This window comes from Sturnira hondurensis, unplaced genomic scaffold, assembly GCF_014824575.4.
Source record: "Sturnira hondurensis isolate 20B ecotype Veracruz unplaced genomic scaffold, ASM1482457v3 Scaffold0009456, whole genome shotgun sequence".
NCBI lineage: Eukaryota > Metazoa > Chordata > Mammalia > Chiroptera > Phyllostomidae > Sturnira > Sturnira hondurensis.
Window position 1 is genome coordinate 101839 of NW_028082087.1, and position 16973 is coordinate 118811.

Below are 16973 nucleotides of genomic sequence, written 5' to 3' on the forward strand. Positions count from 1 at the left end.
ACAATGTTCATTTCCCACAGATAACCTCTTCCAATTTTTTTCATTTGATGCTTTTGGTTTTGACATCTATAGCTCTAACACATTTGATTGCACTTCTTAACATTTCATAATTAACTGGGAATTATTTATTGTTTTGGCTTGATTAATGTTTAATTTTTTAAGTTTATTTTATATTATTTTTCAATTGTAGTTGAAATTCAATATTATTTTATATTAGTTTTAGGTGTACAATATAGTAGTTAGACATTTATATAATTTACAAAGTGATCCCCCTGTAATGAGTCTAGTGCCCACCTGGCACCATACATTATTATTACAATATTATTGACTATATTCCCTGTGCTGTACTTTACATCCCTGTTACTATTTTGTAACTACAAATTTATACTTCTTAATCTTTTAACCTTTTTCACTCAGTCCACCAAGCCCCCTTTCATTTGGCAGCCATCAATTTATTCTCTATATCTATGAATCTGTTTTTATTTTGTTTTTAAGATTCCACATATAAGCAAAATCATGGTATTTGTCTTTCTCTGATATATTTCACTGAGCATAATAACCTCTAGGTCCATCCATGTTGCAAATGGTAAGATTTTATTCTTTTTGGAGGGAAAGACGATGGTTGCAGAGTAAGTAGAAGTTACATTCACCTCCTCCCAGGCCTGAACTGGAATTACAACTAAATGATAGAATAATCAACCTGAAAAACCAACTGAAGATGAGCTGAGCAGAAGTCTTATAAGTAAGGATTTACATAATAAGCCACCTTGAGACTGGTAGGAATAACAGAGATGTGAAAATGGCAGGCCCTATACCCACCTGCAGTGGCTGAGAATCTGGAAGGATATCTCAGCTGCGAAGGTCTCCCCCTAAGAACATGGGGCCTCAACTCCACACCAAGCTTCCCAGTCCAGAGCAACAGAGCTAGGAAGAGGTGGCCACATAACACATAGTTGTGAAAATCAATGGGAATTCTGTTTTTCAGGGAGAGAGAGACATAAGTCTGCAAGAAACCCAGGTGCATTTTTAAAGGGCCAGCACACAAAATACCATTTACAGCTGCTCATTCTGGGCTCTGGTGGAGGGAGGATGGCACAGAGAAGACTAGAATCTCAAGAAGGGAGACTGGGTTGTGGGCTCCAGAAGGAGATCTAAACAGACAACCACCAGGGTCATTGTGTTCTCCCATACCACCCACAGTTGCTGTCTGTCCTAGGTCAAGCAGTCCCCCCCAGACTGCATTGGCCTGGGTGGATTCTACAAGCTCACCTTTCTGGTCTGCACTTAACACCCAGCTGGCCTCATGCCCTGTGGAGGAGCCTGCTGCCTGAACCTGTGGTATACACTTTCTAGAAGAGATCTCAAGGGCAAACTTAGAAAGAATCAGAGACAAAGTTGTGTAGTTCTGGGGCAAAGACCATTCCTCCTCCTCCCTACAATACATCTTAGCAGCTGTGCATGCACACAAGGGATGGTTTCCACAAGTCAGAGTAGCTATGATGTGATCTGAGAGTGCCTGAGAAGCTGTGCTCTGTACTCCATGAGGCAGAGTAGTGGTGCCCTGGGCCCCCATGGGAGATCCACTGGCCCCACCAGGGGACCACCACTAGCTGTAACTTCCTGACTCCTGGTGGCCCCACCTTGCTGAGCTTGTGCTCCACAGTATTTTCAGCAGGCTGTGGCCCACCTGGTCTCCCAGGGCAGAAGACTCTCCAGTAGGTCCTAGAGACTCTAAGAAAAAAAAATTGAGTTATGTGGCTCTTGGGTAGAGACGTTTTCCAACACATGCCAGACCAGGCCATCCATGGAGTACAGAGCACAGCCATTCTTCCTGTGCAAAGCCCTCCTTTTACATGACCAAACCTTAGACAGCTTGGGCCTAATGAATGCTGCTGGTCTCACCCTCATGAATCCCTGACACTCTTCCCCACCAAAAAGGTCTGTAAGCACACAGCGGGTGACAGCTAGACTTGGTATATCGTGAGACTGTTGCAATGGTGCCAAATTTGAATCTGTATTGATCTGGTGACTCAGTGAGAGCCTCCCCCAAGTAACTCATGGATAGCCAGAGCTCATTCAGTAACTGAGCCTAACAGATGGCTGAAAGGTGAACATGGATCTCAGGGAGCCTTGGGCCTTTGTTGACCTATCCCTGGGCTTGGGGCTGATAAAAATCAGCCTTGGTGCATAGCTAGGCCCCTCTCACAAACACCCAGGCCCAGCAGAGGTAGCCACAAACTGTGAGTGGTTTTGTAACTCCAAATAGGTAGCTCAGGGACTGTCATTGGCAGTGCCTAACATCAAGCAACACTAGATACTTTCCCAAGTGGCCTCAACCAGCACAACCAGTGGTTAAGACCACATCAGAGCACATCTTAATTAACTTAACAATCAGCACACGTGAAGGGATATCTCAGCAAACATCAGGTTCTGCTGGGAAAAATTCAGTTTTGTGGAGCCAACCCCATCACAGTTGCTCATACATTACATTCAGGGTTAATACTAGGGCCAGCCACAGGATCAATTCCACACACAGATGGGCCAGAACAATAAAAACTCAACAGGAGGATTGGTATAACCAACAAAAGGACATTTCAGGAGTGTTGGGAACTACCTGGCCTGGTTTCAGAAGCTGTAACCCCCCATGGCTAAGGCTGAGTGAGAGACCTTGGGACCATAAGCCACTAAGAAAACAAAGCTTATCTTCCTTGTAGGGGTGCCACCACTGCCCCATTTTATTTCACCCTGTTTGGCCCCAAGTGCATGATCAGTTTAGCCAACGATGGGTAGCTTTCCTCAAGGGAGGGATGACCTAAGACAGACATGATCATGAAGGGGCCCTCAGGGAACAACTTGGGGGGCTAATAGAAAAAGTGGGTGATAGATCCTTGCCCCTGTGCTTTGACATAGCTTGAGTCCTTATTCTGTCTGTGAGATGTCTCCTAATCTCTTGGCTGCCTTACTTCCCCTGCCTGACTTAAGCCTGAAACAATGCTGGAGGTGGGTGCAACCCTGTGCTGGAAAGAGCAGGTTCCCTGGGGCGATCAGGCCTAAGAAAAAAATGCATAAAATCATGTGAAAACCTGTTTTGCTAATACCCTTAATTTAAATGATAAGGGCCCAAGCATGAAATGCATTTGTTTCCCCAAAGTTTTATGGTCCTTTAGCTATCTGACTAGCAGAGTCCCCCTGTTGTGGCTGATGATAGAATGAATGCACAAGTGACAACAATACTGTGGAGAAAAAGGGAACCGCATGGCTACTCTCTCAAGGGGAGAGTGCCCCAACCCTTGCCTAGACAGGCTTTTATTGTTTTCCTCAGGTCTTACATCAGAGAAAGATTTATTATCTATTACATAGAATATTATTGTCTACATTTTAGGTATAATCAAGAAAATGAAAATAACTTTCAGAGGGGAATAGCGATGAGCTGATTAGCTCTGTCCTTGGGAAAACTCATACAGGCTTTGGATATTACCTTGAAGATAGACAATACACATTTGTTGTTTTAGACCAGGGTGATGGAGTTTTAGCAAGAGCAAGCCATAACAATCTGTATGCATTTTCTAGGCCTGATTCCCATGGGAAAACTTGGTTTGAAGGTCTGGCTCCTGCCCACCACCTTGCTTCTGTAGGTTTTCCATACAGAGCTGAGTCACATTTGCCAGACTAAAACAAACCAGTCCCTTACAATTTCCTCCTCTTTCTTCTTTTTATTAAGGCTGTTGTGGTAATGCATCCCACAAGACTTGCTACTTGCTGGTCTCTTTTTCGACCCTGGGTAAATAATTTATAAATGCATCGTAATATACAAAACATTATTAAAATCAGTAAATAACCAGCGGCTCCAGTGACCCACAATCTTAGATTGAGTCCATCAAATCAGTGTTTTGTGTTTAACAAACCGACAGAGAACTTCGTTAAGGGTTTGAAGAATCTCCTGTTTAATTAAGCATCGAATGTCTTACAACAGTTGGTGTAACTCCAGGTGCAATTTATTGATTTGTCTCTTTAAATTAGTAGAAAAAGCTCCTCTTAGGTGATGTTGAATATCACTCCAGAAGTATTGGCTGGAGTTCCACTGTAGTGGGGTGACACACAGTTTGGAGAAACCAGGATCACAGGTCAGCTGCTGACAGGTCACTAGCACATCCTGGCATTCACCGATCCAGTTGAGCACTGATTTGACTGCAGAAAGTTGAGTCAGTATTTCTTGATCAATCTGGGCCTGCTGAAGCATTTCTAAAGTGGAGTTAGTTAAGAGAACATAGATAGTATGAGCAGTTTGAACTGACCCAATGAGGGCAGTGGTTGCCATGGCCACAGTAGCCGCGACAACTATAGCAGAAACAATAAATGCAATTGAAGTGCCAACAAACCATCGGACTCTTAAAGAGGCCAGCAATTTGTTACGCACTATTATGCCATGGGGATCTTCCCATTCTCTGGTATATTAACTGGCACCCATATTTGGGTTTGTCTCCTAACTATATAAACTGTAGTGAGGCTTAACTGAGTAATATTGAGATGAGTAAGACAGCTGGTATATATGGAGCCTGCAGGGACAGGCAAAGAATAAATTTTTGTTGATTTGTTATAAAAGACTTGAGCTGTTCCTGGAGTTGCCAAAAACAAGTAAGAGTGAGAGGTATAAACTGTGACCCAATCTTGTTTTAGAGGGTCAATTTGATAAAAACATCCTTGGACACCTTTAGGGTCACATACAATTCTTATATACAAATGCATTCTAGTAATAAAAGGCAAGCCCATTTTCCAAGAATTATAAAGCCAAGGGCCAGTGTGGTTGGGAGAAACAATTTTAATAATAGGTGCCCCAATACCAGGCCCCTCCCACCACATATTAGTATATGGGATTTGAGGCAGAGCCAGAACTATTGTTGTGCCAAGTTTAGCCAGTACTTTCCAATTAGCTCCCCAGTTCTCCACTACAAAAGGACTTTTGGGGAGAAAAGCAATAGTGGCATTCGGTCCTCTGCACAAACATCAAGAGACTGAGTCTTTGTGATTTTTGTCTAAAGTACAAGGAGGAACCAGAGGGGGATTGAGAGTATGATAAATCCTCTCCTGGGTATGCAGGCCAATTGGAATTATTATGGAAAGCTGATAGTAATTACCGTATTGCTCATTGCTTACAACATAAAGTTGCTCCTTTAAAAGAAAACACAAAGTGTCAGTAAGAACAGAAAAATAAACTAGTAAATACTTAGCAACATAAACCATATTTTTTGGCACTGGAATTCAGTGCTTGTTTTCTTCTAATGGGCTGTCTGGTCTGTGAGCTGATTGGTTTTCATTTCCAGGTAGTGGAGCTTGATGTCTGTTTTGTTCATGATAAGGTTTCACCCTTTTAGCTGGAAACCAGACAGGACCTGTAGGAATGAAAACACATGCACACCCACTTCCCCATGTTAAGAGATCTACAGGGACTTGTCAAGAGGCATCTCTCAGTGGATCTCTGTATAAAACTTGAGGATAAGATGACTTTGGTTCTTTCTTCTGAAAATGTTTCTCAATTGGAGTACAGAGTGATTCACCACAGTTGAGAAAAGTATAGGTAAACATAGCTAATATAATCAAATTTGGGGGGGTAGACTCCTGACTCCCCCACTTTTTCTTTTTTTACGAAGATTTTTAAAGGTATGATGTGCCCATTCAACAATTGCCTGACCGTTTGGATTGTAAGGTATTCCTGTTTTATGTTGGATATTCCAACACTGAGTAGAAGGAAGGCTTAAGTAGAATGCGCAAGATATCCTGGGCCATTATCAGTTTTAATTTTCTGAGGCCATCCTAAATGACAAGACTTCAAGCCAATAGGCTTGTATATTTTTAGCAGATTCTCCTGTTAAAGCAGATGCATGTAGGGCACCAGAGTGAGTATCAATAGAAATGTGAGTGTATTTGAATTTTCCAAAGGGAGCTTAATTAGTAACATCTGTTTGCCAAATCATTTGAGTACTTAGTCCTCGAGGGTTAACTTAACTCCCGTGTATGGAGATGTCTTAGTAAGGGCTTGGCAGTCAAGGCATTCTTTAATAATTTGCTTAGCTTGGGAATGATAAAAATGGTCTCAGTTTTAAAAGTGCCATTTTTTTCTCTACTTGGAAAGATAGGCCCTCTGCTTTTTTTGCAAGCTGCAATGAGTTGGAGCAGCAAGTTAACTGTCTTGTTGTTTTTAGGACTTGGTGGTTCTTAGGTTTAAAGTTTGCAAGGAAAATGGGGAGTATGAGGGGCATTCTGTTCAAACACGTTTTAGACAAAAGTGGTTATGTGCCAAGGGCCTTTCATGACTTGATTGACTAACTGTTCCCTCTGAGAGAATAGCCAGTTCTTCCCCCAGGAAATTATCAGTGTTTATAGGTACTGAATTAAAAAATAATACTTAGTCTTCTGTGGAGAAGGGCTAGCTCTCCTTGGGAGATAGTACACTTATATTTTATTTTTACAATAAAAGGTCATGGCTCTGGCATAAACGAGGAGGATTCTTAATATTTCTTTAACACATCACACCTCCTATCCCACTTATAGCATGCTTTAGATTGACAAATTTATTAATACATTCATAGCTTTTAGAAACAGTTTTCCCCTACTGGCAAATACATTTACTTTTTTAAAATTATTCTTGGTGATTACTGCATTCTTGCAATGTGCTCAAAAGTGAACTCTCTCATTATCTAGTGCCCTTGAAAATTTTAGGGAGGTTGAAGAAGAGGGAGGGAAGATGCTAAGCTCAGCATAGCTTGTTCCCAGGACTGAAGCAGTCCCTGGGTCTTCAGAAAGAGGATTCGGAATGGTTAAAAGACACATTTTCCCATTGTTTTCGTTCCTGAATTTTTTACTATCTAAGGAAAGTGAAATATTTTTCTCTTTTTTTAAATATTCAATTTAAATTCTTTCTGAGTAGAATCTTTGTGATGTAACAATATTAGAGATTTCATTCTATTTACTGAAACATTGAGACTGAGATGTTATTTTTAAAACAAAAACAAAAATAAAATTCAAGCAAACCAATATTTTCAAATTAAATCCTTTAAAAGAATGAAACACTAGCTAGCCTTTATTTCATACCACCTGGTGCTGTTTTAATTTCTGCTCAGCTTTTCCTAAATAACTAAGTCTAAAGATCCCTTATCAGGGATATATTAGCAGCTTTAAAAAGCTAAACTGCTAAATTAGCATGAAACATTGCTCTTGTTCTTTAAAGAGCCCATTCTTGTTTAAAAGTTCCGTTTTTACTTTCGATTTCTGCTGTTCAGATTCCACAGCCCGTTCTAAACTTTAGTTAATTACCTATTGGGGAATACAGTGTGGTGGGTCAAAAACGTACTGTTGGTGAAAACCGCCAGGGAGGGCTGCCTGGTGAGTAGGGGCCTCCTGCCCACCACCTTGCTTCTGTAGGTTTTCCATACAGAGCTGAGTCACATTTGCCAGACTAAAACAAATCGGTCCCCTACAATTGATGAGCTATGCATATACGCCCTGTATTCCTATGCAAATTAAACCCAATGAAAGCCCATTGAGGACCAGGTTCCTGGCCCTTCTCTTTTGGGAGATCAGCCACCTTTTCTCCCCAAGCAAATCATGTCTTGGTAGACTTATTCTCATCTGTGGAAGCTGGCGGGGGGGGGCCCTCCACCCCCACAGAAGCACCTAGTTCAGGCAATCAGAGAGACTGTAACTGTGAGCACCACAAGATACATAAACTAAACTATGTAAAGTTATTGTACCAAGACATGTCAAATCTATGTAATAAACAGAAACACATATGTTGAGACCAAGATTGAGTTGTAAGTAGAAAAAAATTCTTTGCTTCCTCGTATAACCAAAAGGAGGAAAACAACCAATCTAAAATCAATAAACAACTGGAAGCACCAGAAAATAAAATTGCATGGAACTCCAGCAACCAAGGAATTAAAGAAAAAATCAACCAGAACTACCAGGACAGTAAGGCAGTGGACTGGGGCGGGGGGGGGGGGGGGGGAGGGGGGAGGACTGTCTGTGGCAAGGGTGTGAGCTGTGCAGGCAGGACTGGCTTAAAGGGAAACTGAGACTCAGAGTTAACAGTGGACTATGGTGATTGCTGGGGTAGGAGAAACTAACAGTCTCACATGAGAGTCCATTGGGAAGAGCACTAGAGACAAGCAGGAGAGCTGCATTGTTCCCTTTCTGACCCCTCCCACAGAGGCACAGAGGGTTGCCCTGGTCAGGTGAATACCTAAGGCCCCACCCTCTTACAAATTGTCAGGTGTACCAAGACAAATAAATATGGCCCAAATGAAAGAACAGAGCAAAACCTCAAGAGAACGAAAAATGAAGGAGAACTTCCCTAATCTGGCAAAGGAAACAGACTTCCAGGAAGTCCAGGAAGCTCAGAGAGTCCCAAAGAAATTAGACCGAAGGAGGAACACATCAAGGCACATCATAATTACATTAGCCAAGCTTAAAGATAAGGAGAGAATCTGAAAAGGAGCGATAGAAAAGGATACAGTTACCTACAAAGGAGTGCCCATGAGGCTATCAGCTGATTTCTCAGAAGAAACCTTGCAGGCAAGAAGGGGATGGAAAGAAATATTCCAAGTCATGAAAGGCAAGGACCTACACTCAAGATTACTCAATCTAATAAAGCTTTCATTTAGAATGAAAAAGCAGAATAAGTGCTTCCCAGATAAGGTCAAGTTAAAGGAGTTCATCATCACCAAGCTATTATTATATGAAATGTTAAAGGGAGTATAAAAGAAGAAGACCAAAAACCTGAACAGTAAAATGACAACAAACTCACAGCTATCAACAAATGAACCTTAAAAAAAAATAAAAACAACTGAGAGGTTTTCTTAGGCTCCGCCGCTGAGAAAGAAATGCCAATCAGCCATAAAATAGGCAATAAAGAGCTTTAATGGGGTTTGCGCACCCGCATGAGATCCTCCCAGTCTGCAGGATGAGGCTGGGAGAAGTCACGCCCGAGCAGGGAATGTAGTGGGGTTTTATTTTCGTTGGCTCCCCGTGGGGCTGGGGATTGGTGCCCTCTGAACAAAGAAGCAGTACAGCATTGGTGGTCTTTTCCTGGGACTCAGGTTACTGTGAGGATGTCCGTCTTGACAAAGTCCAGCTGGAGCTTCCTCCTATTCCCGCCCACCCTAACATTCTGACCTCTTTGATAGGGTAAGGGACCATGTGTTCATCTGGCAGCTTCCTGCTGACTGGAAGGGTATAGAGGGGAGGGCTTAGAGGTCAGCTGTTTCTAGTTGGCCAGGGAGGGGCTAGGAGGTTTGTGTCTGAAGCAACGTCTGTTGAAAAGTAACCCTGGAAGCTTCGTGAATTCTTTCCTGGAGGAATCTTAGAAAACAGGGGCCAAGCATTAGTAGTATGCAGATTATTATGATTGGCCCTAGGACCGGGGCCAGGGTGGTAAAAAATAGGGAACACCACCACAGGGTTATTTCAAGAGTGGTGGGGTCTTGGTGTAAGCTGTGGGATCAGCACAGTTGGGAAGCAGGGGAAGGCTGAGGAGGAGTTAATCATCCGCAGCAGCATTCCATTGCACCAGAAAAACATACCTGGGGGGCTGGTAGCAATTCCGATATCTGCACAGTCTGGTTGCATGAGGAAGCACCTGCAGTAGTGTAGCATACTTTGGGACTGTTCATATGTTTTGAAAGAGAGGTACATCCTTTAGGAAAAAAGGTGTCAGGGAGTTTATGACCTTGAGGGGAGTGGATATGGGAACTGCTGCAATAGGGGAGCAGTAGTAAGGGCAGCCTCCATGTGTGTCTGGCCAGAGTTTGCACTTACTTTTTGTCTGGTCATAGAGGAAGCAGAGAATGTGCAATCCATGCTTGTCAGTCAATCTGTCTAGCCCTCTAAAGCTACTTTTGGGTGCAGAGAGACAGATGGATGTAGAGCAACCAGTGGGAGGGCAGTCTGCAAAAGTGACAGAGTGAGAATTTACCTGTCCGTTTCTGTGATATATTTCATGTATGAAGGTATTTGGTTTGTTGTTTAGGAGGGGTTTTTGGCAGGGATGGGTAGGCAAGAAGGAGGAGGAGGAGGATTTGGAGAGACTTCACTGGGAGAACCTGGAGTTTTAGTAAAGTGGACTCGGGTATCTCCTATGGGCTGCGCTGACCACTTACCTGAGGAAGGGGCCGGCTTAAGGCGGGAGAGGTGGACGCACACTGGCTGACCTGCCAGTTTTGCTGCTGTGGGGGTGGTTAAAATAACAGTATGATGCGCCGTCCACTTGGGCTGGAGTGGTCCAGGTCAGAGTTCTTTGAGTAATACCTGGTCTCCAGGCTGTAGGAGAGTGACTGGGCCTGTCTCCAGACACCCCCCACAGGAGGAAGAACTCTGTGTGTTCACGGAGAAGATGCTGGAGGAGAGAGAGATAGGGCAGATAGGAGACCAGAGGAGGAGTATATACTGGCAGGTTATGGTTAATAAGGAAAGGGCAGCTGTACAATAGTTCGAAAAGGCTAAGTCCTGTTGGTAAGTTTGGTTAGGTGGGTTTTCAGGATACTGTTAGCCCATTCTACTTTACTGGAAGACTGGGGATGATAAGAGATATGTGGCTCCCAGGTGATGCCAAGGGAGGAGGTGACCTGTTGGATGATTTGGGAGATGAAGCCTGGGCCATTGTCCGACTGAACAGAGGAGGGCAGCCCAAATCATGGGATGATGTGGTTAAGGAGGGAGTCAGCTACCGTATCTGCTGTTTCTCTTGTCGTGGGATAGGCCTTAATCCAACCTGAAAACGTGTCAACAAAGGTTAAAAGGTAGCGGAATTTCTTGTAGGGAGGCATGTGCATATTTCGACCTGCCAATCCTGTCCCGGAGGTGTTCACGTAGTTGATGGCCAGGGAATTGAGTCTTCATTCCTCCCTGGGAAGGTGTCTTGGAGCAAATGGCACATTTAGAGTGGACTTCTTTGATGGCTTGGAAAAGAGTGGGATGAATAAACAAGGGGTCTAGAAACCTCATCGGAGCTTTCAGACCAATGTGTAAAGATTGGTGAATTTCAGAGAGAAGTGCAATGGCCTGTTCTTGGGATAGGGCTATTTTTCCATTGAGGAAAACCCATCCCTCATTTCCTGGGTGCCCGCCCTGCTGGAGGAGAGTGGAGTATTCTTGGGCGGTATAGGCGGGGTGAATATCAGTGGTCAGAAAGAGAATGGGGTGTGGCAGGGCTTGTGTGGTAAGCTCTCGAGCTACAGCATCCGTCCTGGCATTGCCACGGGAAAGTGTCCTGTGAGGCCTGGCGACCCTTACAGTGGACCACTGCTATGGTAGTGGGCAGGTCTGTGGCCTAGAGGAGTTTAGCATTAACAACAGGTGAACCTTTAGTAGTGATGAAGCCTCTTTCCTTCCACAAAGCTGAGTGGCTATGAACAATCAATAAAGCACATTTGGAGTCTGTGTAGATTGTAGATGGTCTAGAGGCTGACCCAGGAAGTCTAGTACTTCTGGACAAGAGAAGGCAGGCTCTATGTTCATAGTGGGGGTTGAAAGGAGGGTAGCTGGACTGAGGCATGGTGAGAGCTGGAGAGACAGGGCCATCCCCTCGATGAACAGGAGGTGGAATTCCTGTAGACGGGAAGGGCCCAAAAGAGAGAGAGAGAGCTCAGTGGGATAGAAGGTCAGTAAGGCGATGAGAGGAAGCAACTGGGCAGTATGTTGGGCTTACTGGTTGAGCTAAGACTCCCACCGCAATTCTCTGTCTCTTGTCTGTAAACAGATGGAAAGGATGGGAGGGATTGGGAAGACTCAGGGAGGGGGCCTGTAACAGCATGTCCTGCAGGACAGTAAAGCCTTTTTGCACCAGCTTGGGGGATGTGAGGGGGCCAGTAGGAGTGTTTTTGGCTGCTTCATACAGTGGCTTGGCGAGTAGGGCAAAGTTGGGGACCCAGTGTCTGAAAAATCCAACTAGCCCCAAGAGAGATAGAATTTGATCTCTTATCGTAGGTGGTTGGAGATTACAGAGGAGCTGAGTGTGGTCCACTGTGAGACTACGTGAGGTAGGCGAAAGGGTGAGACCTAAGTAGGTGACTTGTTGGCTTGACAACTGAGCCTTGTCAGGGGAGACTCGGTATCCTTTTTGGTCAAGGAAGTTAAGGAGATCTGCAGTATGTCGTCTGGAATTCTGCAAAGTGGGGCTGCAGAGAAGGAGGTCATCTACATATTGGAGGACTTTGCTGGAACCTAGGTCATAGGAGCTAAAGCTTGACCAAATAAATGGGGGCTATCTCTGAACCCTTGTGGCAAGACTGTCACGTGAGCTGTTATGATAGAGCAGTGTCAGGGTTTGTCCATGTGAAGGCGAAAAGAAACTGGGACTCTGGGTGTAGTGGGATAGTGAAGAAGGCGTCTTTGAGGTCTAGAACTGAGAAGTGGGTTGTGTTAGGAGGAATGTGAGACAGAATAGTATAGGGGTTAGGTTTGCATGATCTGAAGAATGGTGCTTAATAATTGCAGAACATCCCGTCCTAGGAGCGGAATAGGGCAGGAGGGTATGACAAGGAATGAATGGGAAAAGGGAAAGCCGTCCAGACTGCAGCTAAGGGGGGGGGGGGCGGGGGGTTCACCACGGGCTAGACGGGGTCCCATCAACCCCCATGACCGAGATCTAGGAAGGAGTAAGAAGTCCTGAAAAAGATGGTAAAACAGAGAAGGTAGCCCCCGTGTCCACTAGGAAAGAAATGGACTTACCCACTACCTGTAGCGTTACCCTGGGCTCAGCAAGGGTGATATGGGTCTTTGAGTCCGGGCCGCTTTAGTCACCTAGGAGTCTAAGAAGTCCCAGAGCGACCAGGGAAGAGTCCGCACCTTGATCAGCTGGTCCCCCATGTGGAGACACTGGGGACGAGCCTCTAAGGGGACAGGTATCCCTCCAGTGGCCAAGCTGCTGGCAATCAGGGCAAGGCTTCCTTGATGGCCGGGGTTGAGGACACAGGCGAGCCCAGTGCCCTTTTTTGCCACCCTTAAAACAGGGCCCCCGGTGGGGTGTTCTTTGGCCCGGACTTAGGCTTGACCCTGCGCCAGTGTTTGTCGCCGGTCACAGGGCCACTAGTATGGCCTGGGTTTGCAGGGCTACCTTTGCTGAAGGTGAGCCTGATGGGCAGCCTCAGCCTCTGCTTCCCAGTTATTGAAAACCTTAAATGCCATATTTACCAGATCTCGGATGGGGGTTTGGGGGCCATCCTCGGCCTTTTACAGTTTCCTTCTAATATCTGGGGTTGACTGGGAGATAAAGTGAGTAGCTAGGACGGCAGCCCCAGCGTTAGAAGCTGGGTCGAGGCAGGTATGGAGCACCATTGCCTCGGTTAATCTGTTGAGAAACAGTGCTGGATTTTTCCAGAGCCTTGGGTGACCTCTCTGAGCTTATCGTAATTGACTGCTTTCTGGGCAGATTGGTGCATAACGTTGCATTCACCAACCGCGAGAACAAATGTTGGAGACTTTCAGGGTTCCAAAGATGTTACTTTATTGGCCAAGTTTAACCTGCGCAGGGGCAATCTCTCCAAAGTGTCCGGAGACACGGTGCCCGCAAGGGCTGCAAATGAGAGTCGCGCCAAACGTTTACAGGCTTAGGGTTTTAAGGAGGCGCGCAAGCAAGCTGGATACAGAAGCAGCTGTGGCGGTTAGTGGTTGGCTCAGGGGCACAATAGGGTTACTGATTATTGGTGAGTTAACTTGTGCACTGGCTCGTGCTCCTTTACTTGATTGGTCAGTTGAGCGCGTGCACAGGGGCGTGCACTGGCTCGTGCACTGGCTCGTGCTCCTTTACTTGGTCAGTTGAGCTTGTGCACAGGGGTAAAATTTCCCTCCCTAGTAACTGTCCAGATGGCTATCTGCCTAACCTTGTTGCTCTTACACCACATCCTGGAACACACCCTGCTCTTCGGGTGTGTCCCAGAGCCTCTTTGCGTTAGTTAGTAAAACACCTTTTGCTTCCTTACAGCTATGGTCTGGCTAGTTCCCCTTTGCCCTCAACACATACCTGCTATGAGGCACTCGACCATTTGGTCGCAGTGTCTACGACCGGCCTGTCCTACCTGGTAGCCTCAGCCAGGTTCTGCCTCTGGCACGGCTTCAGCCTGTACTGGCATTAGAGGATTGGTGGTGTGGGTTTGGTCTGCATGAGCCCTAGCTGCAGTCCAGATGCAGTTGCGCTCATCCGGGGTCATGGTGGAAGTTAAAATGATGTGCGGGTCATGCCATGTGAGGTCATAAGCCTGGGCTAGGTATTGGAATTCCTTGATAAAGTTGGTAGGGTTAGTGGAGAATGAGCCTAGGCATTTTTCAATTGAAGAGAGGTCAGCTAGTGAAAAAGGAACATGGACCCGAACTATACCTTCTGCTCCTGCTACTTCCCAGAAGGGGCAAATGTGGGAGTCTAGGGACTCTAGATTCAGGCCAGAGCGAGTTTGTGAGCTGACCGGGAAAGAAAGGTGTTCAGAGGGAGGGGGAGAATCCGGCAGAGAGGGGAGGGTGGGGCTGGGGTAGCCCATTGGCGGGAGCTGATGATGATGAGGAGGAGGGGTAGCAGGGTCTTCAGGGGGAAGGGAGAATTTGGTTGAGAAAGGAGGGGCCAGGACTGAAGTAGCTGCTGGCAGGGACTGATAAGGAGGAGGAGCAGCAAGGCCTTCAGGATGGGGGGGAAACTGGTTGAGAAGGGAGGGCAGGGGCCTGCAGTGACTGCTAGCAGAGAGCTGATAAGGAGGAGGAGGGGGAGGGGGAGCAGGCTTAGGAGGCTGGAAGGGGTCAGGTTTCCCTAGGGCAGGGAGAACTTGCCAGGGAGGCAGGAGTGCAAAGCCCAAAAGCTCTGAATGTAGGGGACCTCAGACCATTTGCCAGTCCGTTTGCAAAAATTATTTAGGACAGTAAGGGTAACGAAATTAAAAGTGCCTTTAGGAGGCCAGATCTCATGATTATTGAGCTGATACAACGGCCAGGCCATAGTGGATCAGAAGGCACCTAGAGGCGATTTAGGATCTGGCTTGGACTCCTGCCCCTCCATTCCTGGTCCCATGAGGAGCAGCAGAAGGGAATCGGTGTCCTTCAACCCAATATGCTGATCTGGTCGGTAAAAATGAGGATCTAGGTCCAGGGACGCCTCCACCAGTGCCTAGGACCTCTCAGCGGAGGGAGAGCAGTCTCTCCTGGAAGGGTTACCCAGACGCAGTGCTGCGATTTGGTGGAGAGCAGTCTCTCTCAGCAGATGGGGGCCCAGAATCGGTATTCGGGGACCAGAAACTTAAGGGCAGCGGCACTCATCCTGGTTCTTACTCCAGACTGGTGGGATGGCCATGAGGCTTTCTCAGGGAGTAGGGAGAGGAGCGGTCTTCAGCAGACAACAACCCCTCCCAGGTTTCGGCACCAAATGAGAGGTCTTCTTAGGCTCTGCCGAGAAAGAAATGCCAATCAGCCATAAAATAGGCAATAAAGAGCTTTAATGGGGTTTGCGTACCCGCATGAGATCCTCCCAGTCTGCAGGATGAGGCTGGGAGAAGTCACGCCCGAGCAGGGAATGTAGTGGGGTTTTATTTTCGTTGGCTCCCCGTGGGAGCTGGGGATTGGTGCCCTCTGAACAAAGAAGCAGTACAGCATTGGTGGTCTTTTCCTGGGACTCAGGTTACTGTGAGGATGTCCGTCTTGACAAAGTCCAGCTGGAGCTTCCTCCTATCCCCACCCACCCTAACAACAACAAAAACCAAAACCAGGAAAACAACTAGAATAGGAACAGAATCAGGGAAATGGACATCACATGGAGGGATTTCAGTGGGGAGGGGGAAGGGAGGAATAGGAGAAAAAGGTACAGGGAAGAAGAAGAAGCATAAATTGGTAGGCATAAAACAAACAGGGAGAGATAAAAATGGTATAGGAAACAAAGGACTCAAAGAACTTGTATGCACAACCCATGGACATGAACTAAGGTGGAATATTGGGGGTTTGGGGAGCAGGGTGGAGGGGGGGATAAAGGAGGAAAAATTGGGAAAACTAATGTCATAATCAATAAAAAGTACTTGAAAAATAAACAGAAACAAATACAGAGAGGCATCAAAAATGGGAAGACAAAGAAACATGCCCCAATGAAAGAACAAGATAAATCCCCAGAAAAAGAACTAAGTGAAATGGAGGCAAACAAGCTACCAAATACAAAGTTTAAAACAATGGTTATTAAAGTGCTCAGGGAACTTAGATCAACAAAGGGATTGCAAGTATAAAAAAAGGTTTAGGAGGCAAGATGGCAGAGGAGTGAATGGAAGTCACACTAACCTCCTCTCAGGACTAATCTGGAATTACAACTAAAAGGTGGAGAAATCACCCAGAACAAACAACAGAACAGTAGCAAGACAGAATCATATGGCCCCAGACAGACAGAAGAATCAGCTTCAGCACAACATGTTTGGTAAGGAGTGAGCTGAGGACTGGAGAAGGCTGGCCAGGCACCCACAGGTGGCAGAGCCAGAAGGATAATTAAATGGCCAGTTGGGTCCCCCTGAGAAGAATGACATCAAAACCCTAAGCTGAGATCCCCAGCCTAGAATATCAGAGTACCAAAAAGTACACAGCTAACAACAAGGGATAAAATGCGGAAGGTTGCTCTCCACTTCAGATGAACAGCTGGAGATGAACAGAGCCTTTTAAAGGGCAAAGCACAAATTTTCATTTATAGCCACTTACCTGGAACTCCAGGAAAGGGAGGGGCAGAGTGGGCTAGAGATGCCTGAAGAGAGATTGGCGATAGAAGCTTTGGGGAGAGAACTAAAAGAGTGACCACCAAGATCCTGGTGCTGAGTTATTACCCATACAACAGTAGTCATTGAACAGCAATAGCCTAAGGGGAAACAATAGCCAAATCCCAGGAGGATTCTGCCCCACCCTATGGGGCCTGACTGCTGAGTGCAGAGTGACTAGGGTAACAACTGAAGGAGACAGCCACAATCATTAGATCCCTG